General features: G+C 38.6%; 1 long non-coding RNA gene across 1 annotated transcript in view; it reads right to left on the reverse strand.

Annotated features, from left to right (window-relative positions):
- Window positions 1-1164: 1164 nt before the first annotated feature.
- The window catches only part of LOC135278906 (uncharacterized), a 149854-nt gene continuing 130326 nt past the window's right edge, over window positions 1165-20692 (reverse strand). The window contains exons 9-11 of the long non-coding RNA XR_010346290.1: window positions 9366-9459; window positions 5083-5372; window positions 1165-1746 (exon numbers count right to left, since the gene is read on the reverse strand). This is a non-coding gene — a long non-coding RNA (uncharacterized LOC135278906). The remainder of the gene's footprint in view (window positions 1747-5082; window positions 5373-9365; window positions 9460-20692) is intronic.

A 20692-nucleotide genomic window follows, 5' to 3' on the forward strand; every position in this document is an offset into this window, starting at 1 on the left:
AAATGTTTACCACATAAAATTCCATCTTTCTTTAAGAGGCATCAAGCATAAAAGCCTTTGGAAGAGTTCTTACCTTAAAACAACAAAACAAGGAAAAAATATTGTCCCTACAGAGTAAAAAAAAAACCATAAAAGAAATTCAAAATTAGAGAAGACTACCGACTCTTTCTGAGTAAACAAAGAGATTTAGTATGTGAAGTTTTATTCTCATTCCACTGCACCCTTGTGTTATTTCTTTATCTGTAAACAAACTCTATTTTACACAATGCTGAAAGAAGAACAGCAATTTTCCCCATGAGTGGATAAAGGCCTCAGAATCAAAAATCTGACTCCTATGTCAGCCTGTTCCCAGTTTTTCTTCATTACTTCTGTGATTTTTGCTGTGAGAAAAAACATGGCATGCCTCTCTCCCAGAAACAGACTGGAGACTGACATGGGAAGGTTCAAGAAGGTTATTTATGCAAAATAACATTTTTCCAGTATAATGCACCCCTTGATTTAACACTGGATGCAATAATCTTTGCTCAGCAGTGGGAGTGCCAAAGCATCACACAGCTGCTAATGCAGTCTGAAAAATAAGAGCTGATTTTTGCAACAGCAATGACAGTTCAAAGCATGTCAGGACTCTGAGCCCAGAGTGAGTCACAGCGTTTTTCTTCTGTGTCCTGTAAAAAGAGGACAGATCCTGTTCATAGCAGAGGTTGGGTTGTTTAGCAGGGACTTTAGCAGCAGCTTTGGGATGAGGCAGTGCCAGGGGAGCTGTGTCTGGGCGAGCAGAGAGGTGCCCAGAGCCATCACTGTTCCCTGGTCTCATAGGTGGCAGCACCAGAATCTTGCCCTGCACCATGAGGCCCAGGGCCCAAGCTGTATTCAGCACAGGACATCTAACATCTACAGTTATTCTGTGTTTGAGAGTGAGTGTGTCTCTAGCCAGGGTACAGCCACCTGTGACTGGCTGCAGAGACATGTGTGATACCACTGTGCTTTGCAATAAGTCATTCAAAGTTCCTGATCAGTGTGGGAAAGAAAATGGGTTTTGCACTGGAGTGTCAGGAGGAAAAGGATCATGGGTTAAGCTCAAGTGCACAGAGATATTTATTCTGATGCTTGAAACTGAGCACTGTTCAGATTACAGCTCAGACTTCACAGCACCAACACCCTTGAACAGAGCAGGCAGAAATCTGACTTAGGTGATTAACTCATGTTATTAAAGTTTAGAAAAGAAAAGAAGTAAAAGTCAAATGAAAAACCTCTGGCTGTGACTGAAACCAAGAATTCAATTGCCACTGCTCTGCAAACTGAGCAACCGGGGCTGTGCCCCCCTGACCCCTGGGCAGCAGCAATGATCTGCACTGGCACTTGAAGGCACTCTAAATCATCTGCCCAGGGCAATATTGTAGACCTCAATAGGTCGGATTAGCCCTTACTGTCTTCAGAGTAGATTTACTAGAGCACTAATGGGTTTTTAGCCCTTCCATCTCACTCAGTGACACTTCCCCAGGAGGGTTATGCATATTTCTGGATAAATGGCAAAGCATCCCGAGCGGTAACTATTGTGTAGCAGACGTGAACTTGGTTTTCCTTGGTCTCTGCAGGTGCACTGCAGAGTTCAACCAACAGCCATTGACAGCTGTCCTTACCTGGCTAGTGCCTGCCCACAAATCTCAGTCTGATCAGAAGTTGGGCTGCATTTCTGAGAGGCCAAATCTCTTCAGACACGATGCCCTCTAACTTCCCAAGGGAGTACTGAAGGAAACAAAACACAAAACAGTCATGGATTTCTACCTAAGCAGGCTTGCAGCCCAAGTCTATGAATACTGAAATTTCTATAATTCACGTTAAGACAGGCACAGCACATTGTAGGCATGTTCTACAAAAAGCTACTAACTTTAAACAAGACCTGTTTTGGAAGGGGGAAAATGCAGTAAAAGAAATTTCACAGACCACCTGCCCAAAACCAGAGAACCAGCGTTTCTCTGCTCTACTACACGACCAGCCTGCCAACCTCAGCACTCTAGAGACACAGCAACTTCTTAAGAGAATGGATTTTTCCCCTGTTGTTTTATGTAATTTAGAATCTTAACTGTGAATTCCTTGCAGCTGTGCAGGCTGAGAGGGGCAAAAAGCTTTAATCCAAATTAAAAATTGCCCAAGGAAGTTTGTGTGTAAGCAGCAGAGCAGCTGCTGGCAGAGGGGTTTGCCAAGGCTGCAGGACTGGGGCTGCAGCAGGAGGCAGGGGGGAGCTGCCTGCACAGGGCTGCCCAGGCAGCTGTGCCACAGCCATCACAGGTGGCCCTGGGGCCTGCAGGGCCAGCTCTACCCTCAATTCTTTGCAGGTTGATGCTCTCCTCCTTTCCATGCTCCATTATTTTTGAAATAATCTGGTTTCCACACAATGCTGTGGAACAAATATTGATCCAGTGCTGGTGGGTTTTTTTCCAAAGGGGTAACCTTTGGGACTCTTTCTGGGTCTTGAATAACCTTTATCACTACCAGAGCAGCGTAAAGAAGGGTTTACGATTCAGGCTACTGACCTATTTTTGATATTTGTTTCTACAGAATGACCTTTTCTTTTCTTTGAAGTTTTACTCTATTTATTCCAACTATTCTCAAAGCATTGCACTAGAGATGAAAATAAAAATGGGTGATGATAATAATAAAAGAAGATATGGCATCCCTAATTTCCATAAAGTGAAAAGAGTTAATTTTTTTAGTCATTTCCAAAAGAAGAAAATCTCTCCTCTTTTATTCCAACTATGACTGCTCTAAAAGACAGCGGAGAAGGAAGAGAGCAGGCAATGGATATAACCATCTACCTACTCTCTTCAATCTACTGTTCTGGGCATTAATTTAAATGTCAGGCTTGTTCTCTGCAAGAGGTACCAAATTGCTTTTGTTGATTTTATCAGCAGATCTCACAGTGTCTATTTATGAATGTGGTTTTTTTTCCATAACCAATGTTTAAAGAAAGTCCATATGTACACGTTCAGTTTTCTGAAGGTGAAAAATATTACTTTTGTTCTTGAATAGTTTTACCTTACTCTATTTGAGGTCAGTCCAATCCTCTTCTTTATAACTCCACTATAATCTTGGAGAGCTTAAAAGAACTCTTCAACTCTTTTAACTATTCCCTTGTGATTGAACTTTCATATAACCTGTTATTTTCTTGAGTTTGCTTTTTTATTTTCACAAAGGATTCTGAAATAAACCCCTGTCCAAAGCCCCTGCATGAAAATCATTGAAAAGACAACCAAAGTTGACTCCAATAACATTTCCTTCTGTGGTTTGTATGGCCCAAAGAAACCTTACTTGGGAATTAACTTTTCTCTGTTTGATAATAATTGCAGCACATCCAGAGACTACACCTATCTAACAGCCTAAACTGAAAAAGCAATTATAAAACATCAAAATACTTAGCAAAATAATGCATTTATCCAACTTGTCCATTGTTTACAGAACAACATGAGAGAAGCTACAAAATATTTCATTACTTTCTTATCTCTGGTCCTTTAAACTTTTCCTGAGGCACATCTTTGCCCTGGAATGGGAAGCTTCCTTTGGGAGCTAGGTGTGAGCAGGCCTTTTGAATGCTGATGCCAGTCAGGGCTTTCAGGATCAGTCCCTGCTCTGCCCCTGACCACCCACCCAGCACTTTGTGCAGCACAGGAACTCAGAGAGGCTCCCATCATTCCAGCATCTCTTCTGAGAGACCTCTCCAGGGCTGAATGCAGCACACAGCTACAAAGCTACAGAATCATTCCTGGCTCAGTTTAAGGTGCCAGCACTGACTCAATTCAACGGGGAGGGTGTCTTAGTTAAATTGGCATGTCTGGGCATGAATTATGGCTACATTGCTCTGTCTTTGCTGTTCAATTAAAGTGCTTCAGTTTGATGTAAAACAGGGCAGAAGGAGGCAGTGATCCATCAGAGCATTTAAGCACTTCTTCAGTTTACAGTCCCTGCACTCTTCCATTGGAGTTAATGTTACACCTCTCCCTGTTGGAACTTGGGGATGACTTTGTCAGTTGTGCCTTACCTTGGGTTTAAAGAGTTTTGACACCTTCTTCAATGCTCATGGGAATTGACAGAGAATGTTAACACCCAGCCACAAAATCCAGCCTGCTCTGCATGGTAGTTTTGAATAAAAAGATACAGCAAAGAGTTTACAGGGGCCTTGATTTGGGCAGAGTGACTGTATCCTCTCTGAGGGAAATACAAGAGATCAGAGTCCAACAATTTTCACCTACCATATCCATCCTAACTAATTTCACATTGTTTTTGTTTTGCAGTCTAATAAATCACAGTTGGTTCTGTTGGCTGATGTAATGTCACTGTAATGCTCTGAGACAAGTGCTGGTGTGTAAGTTATGGAGATGAGAGTGTGTAGGCAAGCACTCATTAGCCTTAACTAATGATCCTCTAACAAAATCACACACAACTGAGAGGAGCACAAGTTACTGAAGCCTTGAGGCTTATTGCACTGAGTTTTCAGAGAAGGGTTTTTTTTTTTGTTTTGTTCTGATTGAGTGAAACTATTCTCTCCTTCCTTGCTTTGTAAAAGGCCACAGTCCCTGAGCATGTTCCTAAACTGAGCTGTGGTTTCTGGGAGACCTGACTTTTATGTGGAACAAAAGCCAGTTTTGCCTGGGAGTGATGTGAGGCGCAGTCTCACTGTGCTGCAGCAGTAAAGCTGCAATAAAACAAGGTAATCCTGCAGAGATATACAGGTGTTCTCTTCTGAATATATGACTGACAGCCCCCAAAAGCTAAATGAAGTAGGTCTTTGTACTCTGAAAAACAATCAGTCCCCTGAAGACCTCAGGGAAAGCACAGATGAGCTTTGATTTCTGTGGAGGCTGGGAAACACAACAGGTTACCGGGAGGGAGAGCTCTGTGGAAGGCTCGCAGGAGCCACTCTCATCTTATGGAGATTGTTTCCCCTTCATTTCATGCTTAGTTACAGAGATCTCTTCTCAGTGCTGTTTAGGGAGCAGTTTTTTCCGTAGATACAGTGATTTTCTCTACTTTGCCACAGAAGAAATGACCTCTGCAAGGGGAGGATTGTAGCTATTTAATACTTACATTTTCTGATTACATGCTTTTATAAATTTTTTTTTAATTTCTTCCAGAAATCAACGGGTCAGGAAGAAGAGAGGGAGCAGCATCTTCTCTCAAAAGCTGCTGAGCCAGCTCAGGGTAAGAAGCTCCAGGAGATTTCAGGGGCAGGGGAGCCAAGCTGGAAGCTATTTCCATTGTTTCCAGAGTTCATACAGTTTGTCTAAGCAGGTCACCTTCAAAGCTCTGCTTGACTATGTCCAGGGCTGTAAAGACCTGGCCAGGCATGGAAGGCTGCAAAGCATTTCCAGGGAACTCTGTCATGGCAGTGAAAGCACAGAAAAGTTAATGATGGCTCATAAAATCACTATTTTCAAAAGGAGCAAAAGTGAGAGGCCTCATGGAGTAGGATTTGAGTACAAGAGAGCTGGACACAATTTCCAAATGCACCAGGTGGGAATTCACTTAACCCATCTCCCAGTCTGTGCCTCCACCCATACGCTGGGGATGTAAATTCTACTTTCTTGGACTTTTTTGTTACTAGCATGATTAACAATGCTAATTTACTGATTGCTCTTCCTCAGAAACACTGAGAAAGGGATACTGATGCCATCTTTTAAACCCTTCCAGAAATCCCCTCCAGCTTCAGTTTGAAGCCATGGAGTGAGCAGGAGCCCTCTCAGGGCAGTGGTGAATTCTCTCTGCTTTTCTCATCCTCAGCACAGCAGGAGGAAAGAGCGAGTTCCCTGCTGAGCACATGAGGATGTGTGAGGAGAGCATGCATCTTCCTCTTTCTGTCTAATTAGAGTTACACACCCAAAACAATATCTTTTTCCTGCCAAAATAGACTTGCTTTTCTCTAAGTGTGGCAATAACATTCTGACCATGGGGGAGTAAGAACATGGTGGGCTCTGAGGGAACAAGCACAAACATTTCAGAGCATAAGTTTATGCACAAAATGAGCCACCTCCAGAGAGCTGGATGACTTAGCACTAACCAATGGATATATAGAATGATTAGGATAAAACACTGCCAGCACACACAGAGTAACATGTCAAGTAAACCACACACCAGCATCAATAAATGAGACTTCAACATTAATAAAGTACATAAAGAACTGCTAGCATTAGCAGGCAAATGCTGTGCTCAATCTGGATTTCATTGAGGATTCATTTGACCATTTGAGTTAGGAAACTAATCCTGACATCTCATCTTGATTGAATGACATTTTCTTGGTGTGTTCCTTTATGTGACTGGAAAGTTATATATTTTAGTTTAAAATCCTTCCTAATTAAGACAGTTTGTAGTAGAAAAGAAGGGGAATTTAAAATAAAGTTTATTCTTGGAACAGTGGTTCTCACTGAAATATCCTTCAGTGCCCTACACTTTAAACCATTGATGAAACCACAAAGTAGATCATGGGACAGCTGGGGTGACATCCTGCTCTCAAGAATTATTCCTGTAAACATTCATCAGTGGGCAATGAGTCCAGAGTGTGAAAAGTACACAAAAACTGTCCCCTGCATCCCCCATATTCCTGGTATGGCAAACTGCACCATTTTACTAAAATTACTGGAATATATTTCTTACAAAAACATAAACTAAAAATGAGATGCTAAAATTTTCCCTTCCTTTTAAGGGGTGAAAGGAATAAATACAGTATCTGGCTGTCAAATTAAACAGACATAAAATCTCCATGGAAATATAAATTGCCTGGCTTTAGCCATCATCCCCTTGTTTTACAAACCAACAGAAGTGGAATATGATCTGAAAGTTGCAAAAGGGCCAAAGCAAAACTGAATATCAGCTCTCTAGTAGCTTCAGTTTGGGAAGGAGGAAAGCTCCTGGTGAGGACACACCTCCCTAGGCTAGCAAAGAGCTCCCCTTGCTGGCAGATGCAGCCCCTGAGTTATTCCTTCCCACTTAATTAACCACAGCAGAAATAAACAGCCATAAATCAATTGCTCAGCCCATCAAGCCAGAATAAAAGAATTATATTGCTTAAGAGCACCCAGTGACAGCTCACATACTTTCAAATATACTTCTTGGTCTGCAGTGAAACTTTGAACAAGTAGATGGACAAAGTGGAAAGCAGTACTCAGGTGAGGTGGAGAAAAGGCTGAAGAATGATCCCAGACCCACTGGAGTCTTCCCATCAACAGCTCTTGGCTGAGCTCCAGAACAAAAGTGAGGAAAAGAGATTTTGACACTACCAGTTCTTTCTGTGAATCCCAGATCATTCTAGCCTGGTACACTGACATTTTGTGGTGAGAAAATTAACCCAGATTATTCAAAATCTCCCTATGCTTTGCTATATTTTAGTGCTCAATATACACAAGTTACAGGTTTTTTATCTGAAGGAAGCATAATGCTGCATAAAAAGATGGTGCTCTCTATAATTTTTTTTTGTAAATGGCCTTTATGAGTATTCTCCCACATCTTTATAATTCATTATAACATTATTCTTTTCACCTTTACAGCAAAGTTGAATATGGCTGGTAATTTTTGCCCACAGTTCTTTAAAAGCACCTCATCAGCATTCACTCATGTGGATAAAATTACATTTCATGGTGTACAAAAGCATATTTTGCACAAAATGAATTATCAAAAACTATTTTTCTGTATGCCAGAAGTGTGTGTATATATATATAAATACATATACACACACACATACAGGTCTTCATATTAATTTAATAAAAAAAATTAAATTGATTTTCAAATAGGTAGTAGAATGCCATGGAATAACACAGTGACAGGGGACTATAGCACTTTTCTAGAAAGGAGATTAGAATGGAAAATATTCAGGAGAAACACAACAGGGACCAGAGATGAACCAAAAATATTACAAGGAGAATTTTGATTGCAAAGTATTTACATACCATCAACTCAAATTACAAAAAGAAATACAAAAACCTTGGCAACAAGGTTTCTGTGATGGATTTGACAAAGATCACTAGGAAGACATTCTGATTTTTTTTTTTCAGTTAGCCATCTAAATTTTTCACAGTCTGATGTGTCACAGGAACTGCTGATACACCAGTGGAATCTCTATCCTGTAAGCCCATGCACATCTCACCATCATAATGGCCTGTCTTGTCTCAGAGGATTTAGGATTTGACTTTTCACACAAAGGGGCATTCTCACTATGCCTGAGATCAGCATCAATGCACACTGGTGGGAAAGGAGTCCTATCCCTGTTGCTTGGCCCATTTAATTGAACTCCTTGGGAATACTACCACAAATAAAAACCCAACTTTCTGGTGCCTCAACTGGCTTCTAACACAAAACACTTGCTTTCTAAAAATAGTTTTCAAGGAAACATGCCTTTAGGAGCTGATTTAAGACTGAATCAGTGCATGCAGAAACTCCTGCTGCATTGCTCAGTTCTAAGGAAGAACTAGTTTGAAAGAGAGAAAATACAATAATTATGCAGCTTTCACCACAGACAGAAGCATGCTGGCAAGATAATAAGCAACAACATGAAACAGATAAGCTTCCTTTATTTGTAGACAGTGAATTGGGAGACAAGTTCAAATTCTTTTTTCCCTACCAAATATTACACAAATGGCCTCTAGAGGGATCCAGGTTATTGCTTTTCTGTTGAAATCCCATAAGCTTGGTTGTCATTTTTATTGTTGTTTTTTTTTTTTTCCTCTCTGTTACTTTTCAATTAGTGAATCATTCATCTAGAAATAATGATGCAAACAACTTGCATTTAAACCACAGAGTTCATGACGAGGATGAAGGTTTTTGAAAATCAAGAATTAAAAAAAAAACAACTGGAGGGCAAGGTTTACATTCAGTAGAAGGCCAGACTCAAACAAATCAGCTCTCAGCTTATATCACATCCAATAAAAAAATACAATTCCAAAGAAATGCCTGGGCATTCAGCTGCCTATGTGAAATGCAGCTGAACTGGTGAATCTGCAGAGTTAGGTTAGGAACGTGGTAAGAATTGGGCTCAAGTTTCTGCAGTATTTCCCACTTGAGTTCCTAGAGTTCTCATGAAAAGTATAATGCTTCCAAGTTATTGTATCTGGCTGGGGCTTTGTTTGCCTGAATTACATCACCTAGTTAGAATTTTCACAGCTAAGTTTTTAGTAAAGCAGGAGTCCCAAGTTAAACAAAGAGCAAGAATTTAATTCTACAATGTCCATATAGAATCCATTCTATATTCTGGATTCACCAAATAATGGGTATAACAGACAGCTTGAAGCATCAAGCCAGCTTCAAAATTCAGTCTAGCAAGCTTTTTCTACTGAATGTGCACTTCACATGTAACCAAATGCAAATAAAGGAAATATACTGACCATAGGACTGTGGAAAGGACTCTGTGTACAGGTATGAAGGGAAGTCAAAGACATGCTCCCACTCTGTTTGCAGCTTTGTTTTCAAGTTCATATTCTACCAAAAAAAAAAAAAAGCATTTTCAGGGACCGTCGGGCACTCATACAAATATTTGAAGGTCCTCAGCCAGAATCCTATTCTTCTGTTTGGTGGAATTGTTGTTTGGCTTGTGCAAATCTAGGTGGAGAGTACAGGAGAGAAGAGAAAGGTTATGCCAAGGACTCATTGTTTTGGAAAAAACAGGTCATAGTACTGCCATTAAAGATGCTTTGCTGAAACTGCACCCTGAAATCAGACTCCATTACAGTTTTTATAATAGAGCACCACACAAAGGCAGTCTCCCATCTGGTTCACTGAATTTAAAGTTTCATTGTATTCCTTCTGTTGGTGCACTAATAGCACACCAACACAACCCTCTTGTGGCACAGGCATTTGGCTCAGGTACAGGAGGTGTTCATGAACACTGAGCACAGCACCAGATCCACAAAAATATTTGCTGTTTCTGATGTGCCTTGTTCCAGCCTATAAAGTGAAGATAAATCATCCTCTCCCGGACAACAATTTTGTGAAGATTATTCATTAGTAACTGCAGAAATCCAGCTGAATGACTAAACTCAGCTAGAAAACTCAACAAATTAAACCAGGCTTTAGATAAAAGAGAAAGAGATAACCTTGCTTTGGTGACACCAATGAGAGTTTTTGTCTCCAGCTCAAAAGGAATGTTGTGCAGTTAAAATCTCCTGCTGCTGATTTTTGGATTAAATTTTGGTTTGCAATGAAAAGGACAAAACAGTTCATTAAAAACGCCAGTGTGAACTAGGGCAAAGTTGCCTTATGTTTTACTGTAAACTTGTATAAAATTAGAAATGCTACAGAATTAAACATTCAAGCTTCTTCCTGAGGGTAAAACAAGAAAACAAACAACCACAAACTGAAGTCTAAACTAACATTCCTTATTCCACCAGGTCAGCTGCTAGCTAAATCACTTCATTACACCTTCTATCATTTAGTAATCCAGACGCAAAATACCTCTTGAACCAAAGAGCTTGAAAATGATTATTATAATATTCAAAAAAATAAAAAAAACCCCAATATAAAGTGTTTTTTATTAATAGATTAAAAAATCCCTTTCTAAAATGGAATTGTTTCATTCATTTTACAACTTGTTATTCCCATGAATTTTCCCCTCCCTTTAATTTTTTGATATTATCTATAAAAACAAACACAATTAGTTTTTCTCTAGCTGGAAGTCACAGAAATATGGTTAGGTTTCTGTGGCATGGTTTTTGTTGGCTTTTTTACTCTCTGTAACTTGAATCCACATTTCTAATAATTACCTAATGCTTTATTTACAGCCGTATGGTGCTCTTGAATAGTTTGATAAGCAAGTTCTACTTATTCCCATTCCACTGCATTTTCTCTTAAGACCCCAGTAGGAAAATAATGGGTTTTATGTGATTTTTTACTAAAATATTTTTTTACTAAAATATTTTTTACTAAAACTCTGCTTAACGAGGTTCTCCAGTAAGACTTGTCTCACAGGTCGGAGCTACCTAACAAAAAAAAAATTATCAAAAAAACAAACAGAAAACCAAAACAAAGCAACCCAACAAAAAAAAAACAAAAACAACAAAAACAAACAAACCCCCAAACAAAACATAACAACCCCCCCACCAAAAAACCCAAACAAAAATAAACAAAAACCCCAACCAGCTGAAAAACCAAAAATACAAAACACCCCAAATAACAACAACAAAAAAATGCCCCAAAACAAAACAAAAACCAAACCAAAAAACAACAACAACAACAAAAAAAATTTAAAAAAAAAATCAAACAAAAGGGAAGGAATCCTCAGATATTAAAAGGAGGATATCTGCATGGAAAATAACAGCATAGCATTCACGGAAGGCTACCAAGAATATTGCACAGGATTTTTGCTGCTTTAGAGCAGTTAACCTTGCAGTGGGGTTTGGAAATTCCAGTCATGCTGTGCTCAGTTCAGAGCTCCTGAATGCCACTCAAGGCAGTTCTATTTTATCAGCTCCACTGGGCTGTATCCCAGGGGCAGAGCTGCTGGACTTCTGTCATCACAGCCCAGCACAAATCCACCTGGCTGGAAGAAAGAGAGGGTATCAGATCACACCTGTTTAGAGGAAAAAAACCCAAAACCTTAAAGGTATTGTCTATTCTCCAACCTGCAAACATGGAAAGAAAAGTAAAGGAAAAATTGCTGCTGCTATTGATATAATATTTAAATAGTGATGTCATTGAACAGGGAACAGAAGAACCAGATAAGGAATTAATGGCAACAGCAAAACCATTCCTCTCCAAGCTCAGAGTACACCCACTGCAATTTTTAGTAGCACATCTGCTAATGAAACACTAAATGCTTTGAACAGCAAGAACTAGTGGTGCTTGACTTTAATTTTTGGAAAAAACTATTGGCTCATTCATTTTTGGTTCTCTATTTGATACGCACTGTTACACTTTAAAAAAAGAAACAACAACTCCACAATATTGCATGAAAAGAGAAAAACATTTCTGTTAGTGTTCCTTCACTTAGGAGTAGTACTTCTGGTAATTAAAGAGAGTATGTGTTACACTTTTAAAAACTTGAGAAGCCATTTCTACATCTTCGTTACACATGAATATTGTTAGTATCTTTGGTTTTTGGATGAAGCCTCAAGGAAACAGGTGCTCATTTTTTGCAATTTTTCAGCATATTTGATCCTTTATCTAGATTATTTTACCTTTACACTGCCCATTTTGATTCCTTACCTGTTCTTTGTTGCAGATTTTCCATCTCTAGGAAAAAACATGAGGAAAGCAAAAGTGAGTAAAGAAGCTGCAATTTTAAAATGCAATCAAGCCTGAGCACAGAACCTTTCAGCAGAAGTCTAAGGTTGGTTTGTGATAGATGTAAATAATGCACAGAAGATGACCTTTCCCATTTACAGGAACTCTGATCTTACAGGAACTCAGATCTTTAACTAGATTCTGCCATGGAGTATAAAAATATTGATCTGAGAACAAATTCTCTTCCTATTTTTAAATTTTTTCCCCATGATCTTGGACTGACCTTGTGTTGTAACTAATAAATTTCTATTGTCACTTTTTATCTCCACAACAGATGAAGTCAGAATGTGTCAGGGGGTGTAGATGATCAAATTGCTTCTTTTTAATTTGGTGTCAGGCCCTAAAAAACCCACAGCACTTTTTTGATATTTGTGCATATTTTGGATTTCCAAACAAGGAACTGGGTTCAAACTGGAAGTTTGAAGAACAGAGTTTAACTTCTGACATTTAGTTTGATCACAGTAGAAACACAGGAAATTTTTCATTAAGAAGTTGGTACATGTATAATTGCTTAGAGAAAGCTTCAAATGGAGATCTCCGCTGACTATTTTTTATTCCAGTTTCTAACATTTCTTTAAACAGCCTTGTAGCTAATCACAAGGATAATTTTTTCTCCTGCAAAGGGAGCACTAACACACATGACCAGCAACATTTATGGTCAACTTTTAATTTTGTTGTCCACCAGCTCCACCCAGCTTTGGCTTAGCTCAACACTTTCCCAAAAAATATACAAGAGCCTGGAAACAAAACACCCTGAAATCTTTTTGTACTCAAGAATTTGGGTTGAACAAGTACAATTACAATAATATAAATTAATCTCTTTCAATTGCACTAAATTTGTAAGAAGGCTTCCCTATTCATGAAATTGATTTATTCTGATATGACTTTTTCTAGAAAAGTAACTTCAGTTTTACAATGTTGGAAACATAAAATGATTTAGGCCTCCAGCCTCCTGCTAAGGCTTACGTGCCTTCTTGACACCAAAATTCTCACTTCAGTAGAACAGTGGAATTAAAGAGAGAAGAAAAATGTGCAACATAAAGTGATGTAAAACCTCCTTCTCTGTGCAATAAGTTGTTTTAGTCAAGGAGAAACAAGCAAACCCGAAACTATTTCAGGTTGAAATAGTACCTGTCATACACATTTGTGATTTACCATCATGTTGTCCTCTGTTCTCAGGACACTGGGTGATTTCTTGCATAACTCCTTAACTGTGAATGCACTGAAATCTTCATTGCACTACATTTTCCATTTCACCTGCTGACATTTTGTTTTCTTTGGCTTTTGTTTTATCAGGAGAACAAGAGACAGCATCTAGTAGACAAATTTCCACTTATTAGGTAGGAATAGAAAGGTTTTTTCCTTAAGGAGTGTTCATGGAATTTTTCTGGAATATAATGAAGCCCCAGGAAAACATTCTTCTTGATTTAAATAAGTGTTGTGATCAGAGCAGCAGCCTTGGCAATTTCCATTTCATTTTAGCCCCAAGCAGCTGTGATTCAGCTGTGATTCTGGAAAACCGGCAAGGGAAATAAATTCAGAGAATTTACCTGACCCTGTTATTTGGGTCAGATGGACATGACAATGGAACCTGTTATTTTTCCATTGCATAGAAGAAAAAATGACTTTTTCTTCCCTACAAGCACAGCATATGTTTGAGAAGGTACACTGCCGGTCCCTATATTTTCTTAAATTTGTAGAAATAACTTGCCCAAAGATCTGTTAGACTTCAGTTTAAATGAGTCAATTTCTTCAAATGCAGGAGAATATAGACAAGCACACACTGAGACAGAGTGAGGGACAAAAAAGACAGGAATCCCCTTAAAATCAACACTGCTCAACAACTGATGGGCTCAGAACTAAACCAGCCAAATTTTATTGCTTAAATTTCAAGAACCCGATTCAGATATTTTCTGTAGCTGCTAAATGATTGCAAAAGTACTTTTTTACTGGCTTGCCAGCAAGGCATTTCAATTTCTTGTAATCAAGATAGACTGTAAAAAACAATAGACTTGCATCAAGTAACAGGGATTGAGAAACAGGTTTTTCCTAATGACTAAGTCATAAAAAGTGCATGGGAGCATATTAAACCTTCAAGCTAGTCAATATACTTGCTTTCTCAATTAAAAAAAACAAACTAAAAAACCAACCAACCAAAACAACAAAAAATAAGGTGCTTAAAAATACTGTGAAGAAAGGAGAATTTTGATTACCGAATTCAAAATAAAGAGATTTCATTCTTTCCTTCACTGGGACAGCAGACAAATTTCAAGAGTGTTTTCTATGAATTGACTTCATGTTACTGACATGCATTATGATAATAAACCTAGAACAAGTAAAGGAATATTAATTTATTAGGCAAAGCTAAAGCAATATAGCTACCCAAATGCCACATGGCTTTTTGACACATTCCCTGGCATGAACAAGTGCATTGTTTTCTCTTTCTATAATGTAAAATCTACATATGCACACAATATATCTGGCAATTCAGCAAGACATGTTTTCCTAATTAAAAAAGCTCACTTGATTTTTACTCTGTTCATAGACGGTGTAAGGATTCCTACAGCCTGCTTTGTTATATTTGCCTGCCACAACAACAGTTTGACCCTTAATATTACAATGGAAAAGGCTGCTGTAAAATTTTATATGCTCAGGGCTACATCTGCAGCTATACTACTTTATTGTTAATATTATTGCTCACAAGGTAGCATAAAAAGAATTATTCTCAGCAGAAATATTTGCATGTGTTTATTTTTAGCTCCTGAACAGATGAATACATCAGCAGGGATTACTGCTGAGGTTGTTTCACTGACATCAATCAATTCTTGTCAGATGACAAAGCATCATGACCAAATGAAGCACCAGTGCAACCAATGGCTTTGATGGGTAGATGTATATTTAGTAAAAGACATGATGCTGCAGCAAGTGTAAATGCTGCACAGAAAATACTTCAGTTTTTACTCTTGAATAGTGGATAAGAACATTACATGGCTTCTATATCTTTTATTAAGGTTTTAACTGAATCTCTATGGTTTCTACTTTTTCCTAAGTCAGCACTTAATTTAAAGAGGTCATCTGAATTCCTCCCCTAGGTGATATCACTCACCCTCAGGAGTTGTTTGCATTTTTATTATCTTCTAAAATTATACTGAAAAAAAATGAGTCCAACCTGAGTTTGAACCACTGCCTCAAAACTAAACTTAGCCACTTGAACTGACTGTGGCTGGGATTTTAAAATTACCCAGTTCCTCCTGCCATAATAGTACTGCTCACTTGGCTGCACACAAAAATAAACAGAACATTCTTAATTAGCTCATCTGAAAGAAGTGCCTCCTAAGCATGTCTTTCCAAGCTCTGTTTATAATTGTGAAGTTGTCATCCTAAGGGGAAAAAGCGTAAGTCTTTTCATGTTTCTACCGTACAGTCTTAAGCTAATGAGTTTGCTCTTGGATTTATTAATTAACATGTTTTATATTCTTTGTATAAAAAACTTGCCCAAGACTCTGCTAGTCAGAATGTAATATGTGAAGGTTTAATGGTTTTAATTGTCTAAAAGACCACGATGATTATTTGGCTGAGCTACATAGGTCCATATCTTGATGAATATTGGATGCTCCTGCAATTCCCACTGAAAAAGGGTTATTTTAAGCAATCACAGTGATTACCTCTACTTATATATTGAACTTGAGAGAGAAGCCCATAATTCTAAATTTCTCTTCACATTAAGGTAACTCACCATCCAAGTTTTAATTGCATGGTTCTCAAGAACATCTATTTCCCCATTAAAGAACATTCTTTGCTTTTCAAGACAAAAAGAAGGTTTTAAAAATAAGACATTTGAGATGCAGGAAAGAAGGTCATATAGATAAGACCTTCATACCTTTTAAATAAATATAATATTTTTCAAAATGCACCTTCAAAAAATGTGCCATTTTCAAACTGCAACACAAATCATACTGGTTGAAGATCAAATAAATTTTCTGGATGTCAATACACCTTGGCTCATACTGACACAGTAGAAACAATAGCATTAAAAAGGTATGAAATATATATAATCTAATTTACTCGTAGGCTTGATGAGCTGCAAATGGTATATGGAGTTGGAAAATCCCAGAAAACAGTGCTGCACTGGAAATGGACACTGTTGCCAGCTCTGTAACACAGGGAGCTAGAATAAGACAGGTGCACGTGTCTCATTTATAAATATGAGTTTTGGCAGGGTCTAAACACTCTCTTCATTAAAGTGAGTGAGAACCATCTCCACTGGATTTAAAGAACTGAATTTCAGAGATGGATTGTAGTAAATAATTGCATTTAAGACTTCAGCTATTGCCTCTTTTCCAAATGTCTGGTTTAAGTTCTTTGGTAGCATTATAAGTGCATTTAAGAAGATTGCAAATGAAACAAAAAAAAAAGTTCATGGAATGTTTGAAATAACCACATATTTCTTAGCTGTTCTCCAATGTTAAAAATAAAACTCAATACAAATACTTTAGAAGGGAGAAAAAGAAACTAAGCATGATAAATATGCTTTTGCCAGTCTGCTTTCTTTCTCTGTGATGTGATGATTTCTCATAGAAATAATGTGCCTGAAAAGCCATATCTGTGTAGCATTACATCTGATCAGTTTGATTGTTGTAGCATTACACCTGAGGGCTGATCAATATCAAATTACCTTGAACACAGTCAAGTCTACAGCAGTCAGGCCACTGTATTGTATTCAAGGTAAAGACATAATCTGCAAGCACAAATGAATTGCCTTTCTCATCTGCCACCTCATCACTGAACTGGTACTTTATTCTAATATGTGGCTTCAAATTTTGCTCTTTTATTCCAGAAAAAGGAAATACAAATCACAGACCTGCTTCAGCATTGTCCCATAACATTAATGCCATATGTCTGAAGTAGTCTTTTTTTTCAATAAATAATGTTCATACCTGTCTGAGGCATTAGTAAGAGCATTCACCAGCTCACACCTGGGCACTGAAGGCCTCTGGAGCCTGCACGTGGCAGTTGCCTGAAGGTAAGTGGATGTACACCAAATTTTCCTATACTAATTCAGCTGAATATTCCAAACCAAATTTTAACTGAAACTGATCCAAAATTGCAGAACCCTCAGTGTGGGCTTCCCACACAATTCAGGAAGGTTGTTTTAGGCAGTCACTGCTGTCAGCCCCCACAATAACTGTATTTAAGAATATTCCAGATATTAACACAGTCTTAAAAGAAATTTTTCACTGCTTTGCTAGAGTTTGGGTGCTCTGTATTTCACAAGACTAAGGCCATCATAGATATGTTCAATTATCCTGTCTGAGATTCAACTGTGTTATTAAGACAGACCTAGCAAGCTCTTGCTGATAGAAAAATCAATATGGGTGATAGTTCCAGTCACTTGCTTTTTGCATAACTACTTCACGGGAAACAACACTGTCATACTCGAGTTCAACACAGTCATAGCCAAACAGACTTTCTGCTAGAATCCTAGATGATACAAACATGCCTTGAATATAAAAATTGAACTTCTAGTTATTCAAACAAGAGCTCTTCCAAAATGTGAGATTACATCTGGAGTGAAGACTGATTTCTAATTAATTATGATTTAATGATTCATAATCAGTCCTCATCCTATTTAAAACCCTACTAAAAATAGAAATTTACCTAATATTCAGGATTATTATGCACAAATACATTATTCGGTTTCTTATTCTCCTGCCTTCTCACTCCCCCCTTTCTGAGTATGAAAATATTGCACTGCTAGGAATGCATGATGTCAAAGCCTTGGAGCCCAGCACAACCTTGTTACAGACTTCAGCCTTCCAAAACACCTTTCATTTTTCAAGAAAAAAAGTCAGAAATATTCCACTTGTTGGCTGAAGTTTATCCCATCAAGCTGGATGTTCTGGAAGGTGAAGGTTTGGCTTTACTCTTGGTGATTTGAAGTCATTCCTCTTAAGAGAGACACGTGGCATAAGCTGACCTCTGGGAGTGCCTGTGGCTGTTGTGTAGGAGTAGGATGGCCAGCACAGAGAGCAGTACCTTCAGAAGTCATTATTCTCCTGAATGACTGAAGATTCGGATTTCTAGTAAGGTGAGATGACACCTCTCTCCTCCATAACAGCTACTTCCAAACTGGGCTTTCAGATATCAGATTTTTTCCAAAGATTTAGCTTGCCAGCAGTACTTGTTACAGATGTGAATCTCAAAAAGTCTTTGATGAAACAGACTGTCTTCTCTGGATCCACATGAGAAATATTGCACACCTCCAAAGTTACATATTGCCCATTAAAGGCTGGGCAGTGTGCACAGTCCCTGCCAGATACACGGAATATATTTCATGAAATAACACCACCTTTTCCCAATACTCAAGCTTTAAAAATGAGGGTGACCTCTTCCAAACCATCATCTCATTTCTGTGTATCTTTTCCTCTATTTTCATATCACTTTTACTGCTCTGCACTTTGTTAATATGAGGATTTAATGAGGACCCCAGGTGAGGCAGGCCAATGTAGATAGTTCTTATTGTATATTTCATTCCACGGATTAAATAAATAAATGAAACTAGGTCCTGGAGTTGTCAATGAGGTGACTGAAGCCTGCTATTGTGATTAAGGTGTCTTTCTTCCTCAAGCAACCTGGAGTTTGTTATACACAAGTCAAGCTATAAATCAGTAGGTATTGGATGACTGAAATGCTATGGAGAACATAAAATTATGTGGCTTCAGCTTAAAGAATCACAAGCAGGGAGAAATTAGTGATGGAAGGCTTATTAAACTGTCTAGTTCAATCTCTGCCAAGATGGGAATATTCCCTGGAATGTATTTTACAGCACGTTATCAAAAATTGTTTCCATATGAGATTCTGCTCTGGAAAGAGCCTATAAAAGTGGTCTGGTATAGCACCATTCTGACTGAACCCTGATTTCTTTCAGTTCCAGAGAGTTCAAAGAAATATCTTTTTCCTCTCAGCTGAAGACACCCACTCTTTCAATCACAGCCACTATCACTTACAATAGATGTTCTGTGAGGCACCCTTGCCTTTATTTGCATTGTGGAGCTGCACATTATGCCTCACTCACTCCTCTTGCCTTAGGCACACTGTGATGCAGGGCAGAGGATGGAGGTAACAGCAGAGCTAAATGCTTTATCAGAGATAAAGTGATACAGGTTCTTTGTATCCACATGTGCACTGAGACTTGCAGCATTAATACTGGATATTCCACAGCTGTTCCTCTCCTATTTCTGAGCCCACAGTTTCTGAATCCTGACCTAATGAGTTCTTCATCATTCTCATCAACTTCCTTCTGATATTACTATTGAAATCATTCAAATATTACTACCACTCTCCCCAAGACACCTGTCTTTTACAGTGTGAGATGAAGGAATGAGTCAGTTACCTGCATCCTGGAGCTGCTGGGATTATTCTTCTGCCTCATAGTAGGCTGGTTTCCTATTCTTTTAGTGCCCCTTCATCTTCTCTTTGACTTTAAGTGTGACCTTTTCATTTCTGTCTTTGATTTTATTCATAGTTCTTTTCTTTTTCCATTTCACAGTTTTAAACTCCCTTCTAGGACTGGAATGTGATTTTGATTTCCTTGACTAGAGTGACCAAACAGGCCACACTGTTTAACTGGATAAGATTTATCTTTGTCAGTTCTGTAGGACTCCTGCCAGGCTTTATGTAAGTGGTCCTCCTGGCTTTGTTATCAGTGTCCATGCTTTAAGGTCAGATTCAGGCTGGCTGGGGGTGAGTGATGCTTATGCCTGCTGACAGCAGGGAGAGAACCATGCTCCTCTGAGCACTGACTGGAACAGCTCAGTTGGGATCTTCTCAGGGTTTTCAGCCAATTAGCCATTTAAATTTAATCTTTTTACCCATTATTCATCAGATTCCTGTTCTTTGAAAGTTTTGCACATCCTAATTTTTATGCTGATTTCAAAAAAGTCCAAATTCTAATGCCATCAAACTTCTTTTTAATTATTCACGTTCTCACCACTGCCAGAGGATGTCAGCAGTTCTTTCACCATGACTTTAACAAAAATCATGCTTTTTTCCTCACTTTTCTGCTTGCCTGTCAACATCACCCTTGCTGAGCCTCTTCAAAATGTCCTTATGCTGTTTCCACACTGCAGCAGGCAGGCAAGCACAAAGCATAACACAGACATCTTCTGGAAACCTGACTTGCCCTCTCAGCTTGAAGCCTTCCTGCTGACAGCCTGTTCAGGCTCTCTGGTGCAGGGAGATGCTGGCAAATGTTTGATGTTGAGACCTGAGGGCCCTGAGAGATGCACTTCAGCTCCCCTATATTTGTGTTTGCTGGGTCTCTACCACCAGTCAGGCTGAAAGATGCAGTGTAGGTATAATGGTCATTATTTGTAGATTCCCTGTCACCAAAGCAGGGTTCACACCTCTTCAGTTCACTGCAATCATATTTTCT

Source organism: Passer domesticus, chromosome 11, assembly GCF_036417665.1.
Source record: "Passer domesticus isolate bPasDom1 chromosome 11, bPasDom1.hap1, whole genome shotgun sequence".
Lineage (NCBI taxonomy): Eukaryota > Metazoa > Chordata > Aves > Passeriformes > Passeridae > Passer > Passer domesticus.